We start from the raw sequence: 6,950 nt of genomic DNA on the forward strand, positions 1-6,950 counted from the left end.
TTTGTCTTTTCCATCCGTCTGAGACACATCAGTGAAGAACTGAGACCTGTGACCAAGTGCTCAGAGTACAAGGGAAGAGAGCGAGCCTCTGTCTTCAGGGAATGCGTATCCCTCTCATTGCACTGAATGCATAGGGAATTTGTTTTTAATTTTCTTTTCCCTCATTAAATCTTGGAATGACTAGCTAGAAGGCATCTTACAGGTGAGTCAGCTCGCTCCTTTATCGAATTGCCCACATTTTTCAAATAAGGAAACCAAGGCTCCAGGAAGTTTTACCAGATGTCACATAGCTTTTAGATAGCAAAACAAACCCTGGAAGCCAAGTCTAAGCCTGTTAGTTTAACTACTACACCACGCTGCTCCCAGAGAGAGAGAAAGAGAGACAGAGGCTGGTCTAACCTGGTGAAGGGAGTCCAGGCCTGAACTGGAATCTCAGCTCCTGAAAGGCACTTCGTTACACCAGACCTGGAGTTTTGATGTTTCCTTAATGTCTCTAAGCAAGTTTCCTTAATGTCTCAAGCCTTTGTTTCCTTATATTTAAAAATGGATGCTTGGGGCTGGTGCACTGGTATGACCCAGAGAGATGATATGGGGAGGGTGATGGGAGGGGGGTTCAGGATTGGGAACTCATGTACACCCGTGGCAGATTCATGTCAATGTATGGCAAAACCAATACAGTATTGTAAAGTAAAAAAAAATAATAATAATAAATAAAAAATAAAGAGAAAAAATGGAGAAAGATGAAAATGCATAGCTATGACTATACTAAAAACCATCAAATTATTTGCTTTAAATCGTATGGTATGTGAATTGTATCTCAATAAGTCTGTTAGGAAAAAATAAAAATGAAAAATATTTTTCCTCTTAAATGTTGTTTTGACATATGACTACTAAGGTAAGGTGAAGTCGCTCAGTCGTGTCTGACTCTTTGCGACCCCATGGACTGTAGCCTACCAGGCTACCCCATCCATGGGATTCTCCAGGCAAGAATACTGGAGTGGGTTGCCATTTCCTTCTCTAGGGGATCTTCCTGACCCAGGGATCGAACCCAGGTCTCCCGCATTGGAGGCAGACGCTTTAACCTCTGAGCCACCAGGGAAGAGAGCGAGCCTTCTTCTAGTGGCACAGAAAAAAATTTAATATCACTGTTGTAAGCAGAATAATGATACCCCCCCAAATATGTCTACATCCTAATCCCCAGATTCCTTTTGTATGTTACTTAACATAGCAAAAGGGACTTTGCAGATGTGATAAATTAAGGATCTTGACATGGGGAGACTACCCTGGGTTGTCTGGGTAGGCTCAATTAGTATTCTTATAAGGGAGGCTAGAGAGTCAGAGGAGATGTGATGAATAAGTGGACACGTGTGTGTTTGTGTGTGTGTGAAAGAAAGAGAGAGAAAGGCTGATTTGAAGATGTTACTGCTAGCCTAGAAAATGGAAGGGCCATGAACCAAGCCATATGGGATACAGGTTTCTTGAAGCTGGAAAAGGCTAGAGGAAGTGGGTTCCCCTCTAGATTCCCCAGAAGGAACACAGCTCTTGATTTTAGTCCAATGAGACACATTTTAGGCCTCTAGAACTGCAAGATAATCAGTTTGTCTTGTTTTAAGCCACCAAATTTGTGGTAATTTGTTACAGTAGCTATAACAATAAGAAACAAATATAATTACGAGCTAGAAAATGAAAGCTGGGATTATGAATGTATGTCTGTGTCTATTTCCAAAGCCTATGTTCTGTCTGCCCACTACCCTGTGCTCAAAGTAGGCCCAGCACACTCACGCAGCCTGCTCCCTTCTCCCTTCTGTGTCGTATCCCAGACTGGTTCTAGAGAAAGCATGGAGACTTCCATATGAATTTTCCCCCAGTATTTTTTTCATCTGGACTCACCATGCAGCTTGCGGGATTTTAGTTCACCAACCAGGGATCTAAACCAGCCCCTTGCAGTGAAAGCCCCAAGTCATAACCACTGGACTGCAAGGGAATGCCCTCAAATTTTTTTTTTTAATTGTAAAATATACATAACATAAAATTCACCATACTATTTTTCAGTATACAATCCATTACCATTAACTGCATTCAGATATTGTATAACCATCACCACTATTTTCAGAAAAGTTTCATTATTCTGAAACAGAAACTTTGTACCCATTAGACCAGACATCCTGGAATGTGAAGTCAAGTGGGCCTTAGGAAGCATCACTATGAACAAAGCTAGTGGAGGTGATGCATCACTACGAACAAAGCTAGTGGAGGTGATGGAATCCCATTTGAGCTATTTCAAATCCTGAAAGATGATGCTGTGAAAGTGCTGCACTCAATATGCCAGCAAATTTGGAAAAGTCAGCAGTGGCCACAGGACTGGAAAAGGTCAGTTTTCATTCCAATCCCAAAGAAAGGCAATGCCAAAGAATGCTCAAACTACCGCACAGTTGCACTCATCTCACACGCAAGTAAAGTGATGCTTAAAATTCTCCAAGTCAGGCTTCAGCAGTGCATGAACCGTGAACTTCCAGATGTTCAAGCTGGATTTAGAAAAGGCAGAGGAACCAGAGATCAAATTGCCAACATCTGCTGAATCATCGAAAAAGCAAGAGAGTTCCAGAAAAACATCTATTTCTGCTTTATTGACTATGCCAAAGCCTTTGCCTGTGTGCATCACAAATACACTGTGGAAAATTCTGAAAGAGATGGGAATACCAGATCACCTGACCTGCCTCTTGAGAAACCTGTATGCAGGTCAGGAAGCAACAGTTAGAACTGGACATGGAACAACAGACTGGTTCCAAATAGGAAAAGGAGTACATCAAGGCTGTATATTGTCACCCTGCTTATTTAACTTATATGCAGAGTACATCATGAGAAACGCTGGGCTGGAAGAAGCACAAGCTGGAATCAAGATTGCCGGGAGAAATATCAATAACCTCAGATATGCAGATGACACCACCCTTATGGCAGAAAGTGAAGAACTAAAGAGCCTCTTGATGAAGGTAAAAGAGGAGACTGAAAAAGCTGACTTAAACATTCAGAAAACTAAGATCATGGCATCTGATCCCATCACTTCATGGCAAACAGATGGGGAAACAGTGGAAACAGTGGCTGATTTTATTTTTCTGGGCTCCAAAATCACTGCAGATGGTGACTGCAGCCATGAAATTAAAAGACACTTACTCCTTGGAAGGAAAGTTATGACCAACCTAGAGAGCATATTAAAAAGCAGAGATTACTTTGTCAACAAAGGTCCGTCTAGTCAAGGCTATGGTTTTTCCAGTGGTCATGTATGGATGTGAGAGTTGGACTATGAAAAAAGCTGAGCACCAAAGAATTGATGCTTTTGAAGTGTGGTGTTGGAGAAGACTCTTGAGAGTCCCTTGGACTGCAAGGAGATCCAACCAGTCATTCCTAAAGGAGGTCAGTCCTGGGTGTTCATAGGAAGGACTGATGCTGAAGCTGAAACTCCAATACTTTGGCCACCTGATGCGAAGAGCTGCTGCTGCTGCTGCTGCTGCTGCTGCTGTCGCTTCAGTCGTGTCCGACTCTGTGTGACCCCATAGGCGGCAGCCCACCAGGCTCTCCCACCCTTGGGATTCTCCAAGCAAGAACACTGGAGTGGGTTGCCATAGAGCTGACTCATTTGAAAAGATCCCGATGCTGGGGAAGATTGAGGGCAAGAGGAGAAGGGGATGACAGAGGATAAGATGGTTGGATGGCATCACCGACTCAATGGATATGGGTTTGGGTGGACTCCAGGAGTTGGTAATGGACAGGGAGGCCTGATGTGCTTCTGTTCATGGGGTCGCAAAGAGCTGTACATGACTGAGTGACTGAACTGAACTGAACTGAACTGAGACAATAACTCCCATTCCTCTGTTCTCAGCCCCCGGCACCCCAAATATTTTATTCTGAAAATATATTCCAATATGTACAGAAAGATTGAAAGCCTTTTACAGTGAACACCATATACCTAGCACCAAGATTCTACAATTAATATTTTACTGTATTTGTTTTGTGTGTTAGTCGCTCAGTCATGCCTGACTCTTTGCGACCCCATGGACCATAGGTTGCCAGGCTCCTCTGTCCATGGAATTCTCCAGGTAAGAATACTGGAGTGGGTTGCCATTGCCTTTTCCAGGGGATCTTTGCGACCCAGGGATAGAACCAAGGTCTCTCACATTGCAGGCAGATTCCTTACTGGCTGAGCCCTCAGGGAAGTATTTGTTTTAACACATCTATCCATCCCCGCATTTATCAATCCATCTTTTGTGATGCAGTTCAGAGTTGCAGACAACACTATGTTTCACAACTAAGCACTTCAACATGCATAGAATTAGCTACAGTTTATGCTTACCTTTTTAATGTAAACTTTACATACAGTGAAATGCACAGATTATACAATATGTATTCTTGTGTGTATTGGCTTGTTTCACTCATCATGATTTTGAGATTCATCCATGTTGCTGAGTGTATCAGTAGTTTGATCCTCTTTAATGTTGAGTTGTGTTGCGTTGTATGGATATACTACAGTTTATCCATTTTCCTGTTGATGGATATCTGGATTTTGTGGTATTTGTGCTTTATTTTCTCTTGGAAAAATACCTAGGTGAAAAATTGCTGAGTCTTGGAGTTTACATTTAGTTTTATATGAAACCGCAATAGCTTTTCCCAAAGTGGTTGTCTGCCCACCAGGTTTAACAGTGAGTCCTTAGACAGAAGAAAGCTGGACACCGCCTGGCGATGGATTAACGGTCCTCAGGCTCCGCCCTCCTGCCCGCCCCAGCGCCACGGGTCTTCAGCTGGATCTTGATTGGCTGATGAAAGAGGGAGGCGGAGGCAGATGAATTGCTCACCTCTGTGGCCGGACTTCCTCCCTGTCTGCTGCGTGCAGCTTTTGCAGCCGCACGGCTTCTGCTCACTGCTGCCGCCGCGGGGTTAGTTCCAAGAGAAGCACAACACTGCTCCCTGGTCTCCTCGCCTAACCCAAAGCCTGGTTTTAACGCAAGCTGTCTGGAGGAATGGATTTTCTTCATTATGACATTTCCTCCTCCAGAACGCTCTCTGTTCATCTTATCTGCTTTCTCCCACTTGGCAGTCTCAGTCCAGTCTCCGACTCACTAATAATGACGACATCAACACAGACCGGGGTGGTTTACTAATTGCACTGTTAGGCGTTTTCTCTTTTGATACATAAAAGAGCCAGCCCTTCCCCTTTATGATCCTTTCTCGCCATGCTCTCTCCACCTTTACAGTCCTAGGCTTACACAGTCTTGCAGAGGAGCCTGAAAGGGTGTTTCGTGGTCTTCCTGCTTACGGAGCACGAATTCACCTCGCACTGCTTCTTCTTTGGGGCAGCTGACACTCATTTTATTGAACCTCTGGTACAGGTGATTCTGATTCTTCCTTATTAAAATACTCTCAACTTCCACAACACACATTCCCTCATTTTTCCTACATACTGGCGGCTTCATGTCATTCTCCTTTGCTGATCCCTTTTTCTCAGCCAGCCGTCTCAATGTGGGAGGACTTTTTTTTTTCTCCCGTCTTATCCAATCCCACGGATTAATTATTAGCTACATGTTGATTCTCCATATTATGACCCCCGCCTGTCCTTCTCCTCTGATCTCCAGACCATATTCATTTGTCCTCCTGATGTTATCTCCACACAGATGCCTAAAATGGTATGTTAAACTCACTCTCTCCAAAACAGATTTTAATCTCCTCCTCCGTGATAACTCAGCTGGTAAAGAATTCCCCTGCAATGCGGGAGACCTGGGTTCGATGCCTGGGTTGGGAAGATCCCCTGGAGAAGGGAAAGGCTACTCACTCCAGTATTCTGGCCTGGAGAATTCCATGGACTATACAGTCACAAAGAGTCGGACACGACTGAGCGGCTTTCATTTTCCAATACCATATAAACTTGTTTTTCTCTGGTCTTCATCTCTAGAAATGGCACCTCCATTTTTAGCTCCAGTTGAAAACCACACCATATTCTTGATCCCTTCTTCACCTACAACATCCAGCTAACCACTGAAAAATATTGTTTCCACCTCCAAAATGTTTGTTTTGTTTTTAAAAATTGAGGTATAGTTGATTTAAACAAAATGGAAATGAAATCTACATACTGGGAGAAAATATTTGCAAATGATGATACTGACAAAGGCTTACTTTTCAAGTATACAAACAGCTCTTACAACTTAATGACAAAAAACCCGAAACAACCTTATCAAAAACTGGGCTGCTGCTGCTGCTGCTAAGTCGCTTCAGTCGTGTCCGACTCTGTGCAACCCCATAGACGGCAGCCTACCAGGCTCCCCAATCCCTGGGATTCTCCAGGCAAGAACACCGGAGTGGGTTGCCATTTCCTTCTCCAGTGCATGAAAGTGAAAAGTGAAAGTGAAGTCGCTCAGTCGTGTCTGACTCCTCCTGACCCCATGGACTACAGCCTACCAGGCTCCTCCATCCATGGGATTTTCCAGGCAAGAGTACTGGAGTGGGGTGCCATTGCCTTCTCCGATCAAAAACTGGGAGGAGGACCAATTTCTCCAAAGATGACATACAGCTCGCCAATTGGTATATGAGAAGATGTTCAACATTACTAATTATCAGATAAATGCAAATCAAAACTACAATGAGGTATCAAACCAGTCAGAATGGCCATCATTAAAAAATCCACAAACAACAAATGCTGGACAGGGTGTGGAGAATGTACACAGTTTGGGGGAACGTAAATTGTTACAGCTGAAACTGTTTGGGGTCATTTGTGAGGGGGGAGCTCCAAAGAGCTGCCAGTACCATAGTCCTTTATGTCTCAGTGCAGAAAAGATTTCATTGAGAGGCAGAGAGATAGATAAGTGATTTATTACAATAGGATGCTTGTCAGGCTTACAAGCAGGCGGACAAGGGCATGCTGCTGAGAACTTACTGGGCTACAGTTTTACAATCAAAGGAAAAGT

Source organism: Capricornis sumatraensis, chromosome 2, assembly GCF_032405125.1.
Source record: "Capricornis sumatraensis isolate serow.1 chromosome 2, serow.2, whole genome shotgun sequence".
Lineage (NCBI taxonomy): Eukaryota > Metazoa > Chordata > Mammalia > Artiodactyla > Bovidae > Capricornis > Capricornis sumatraensis.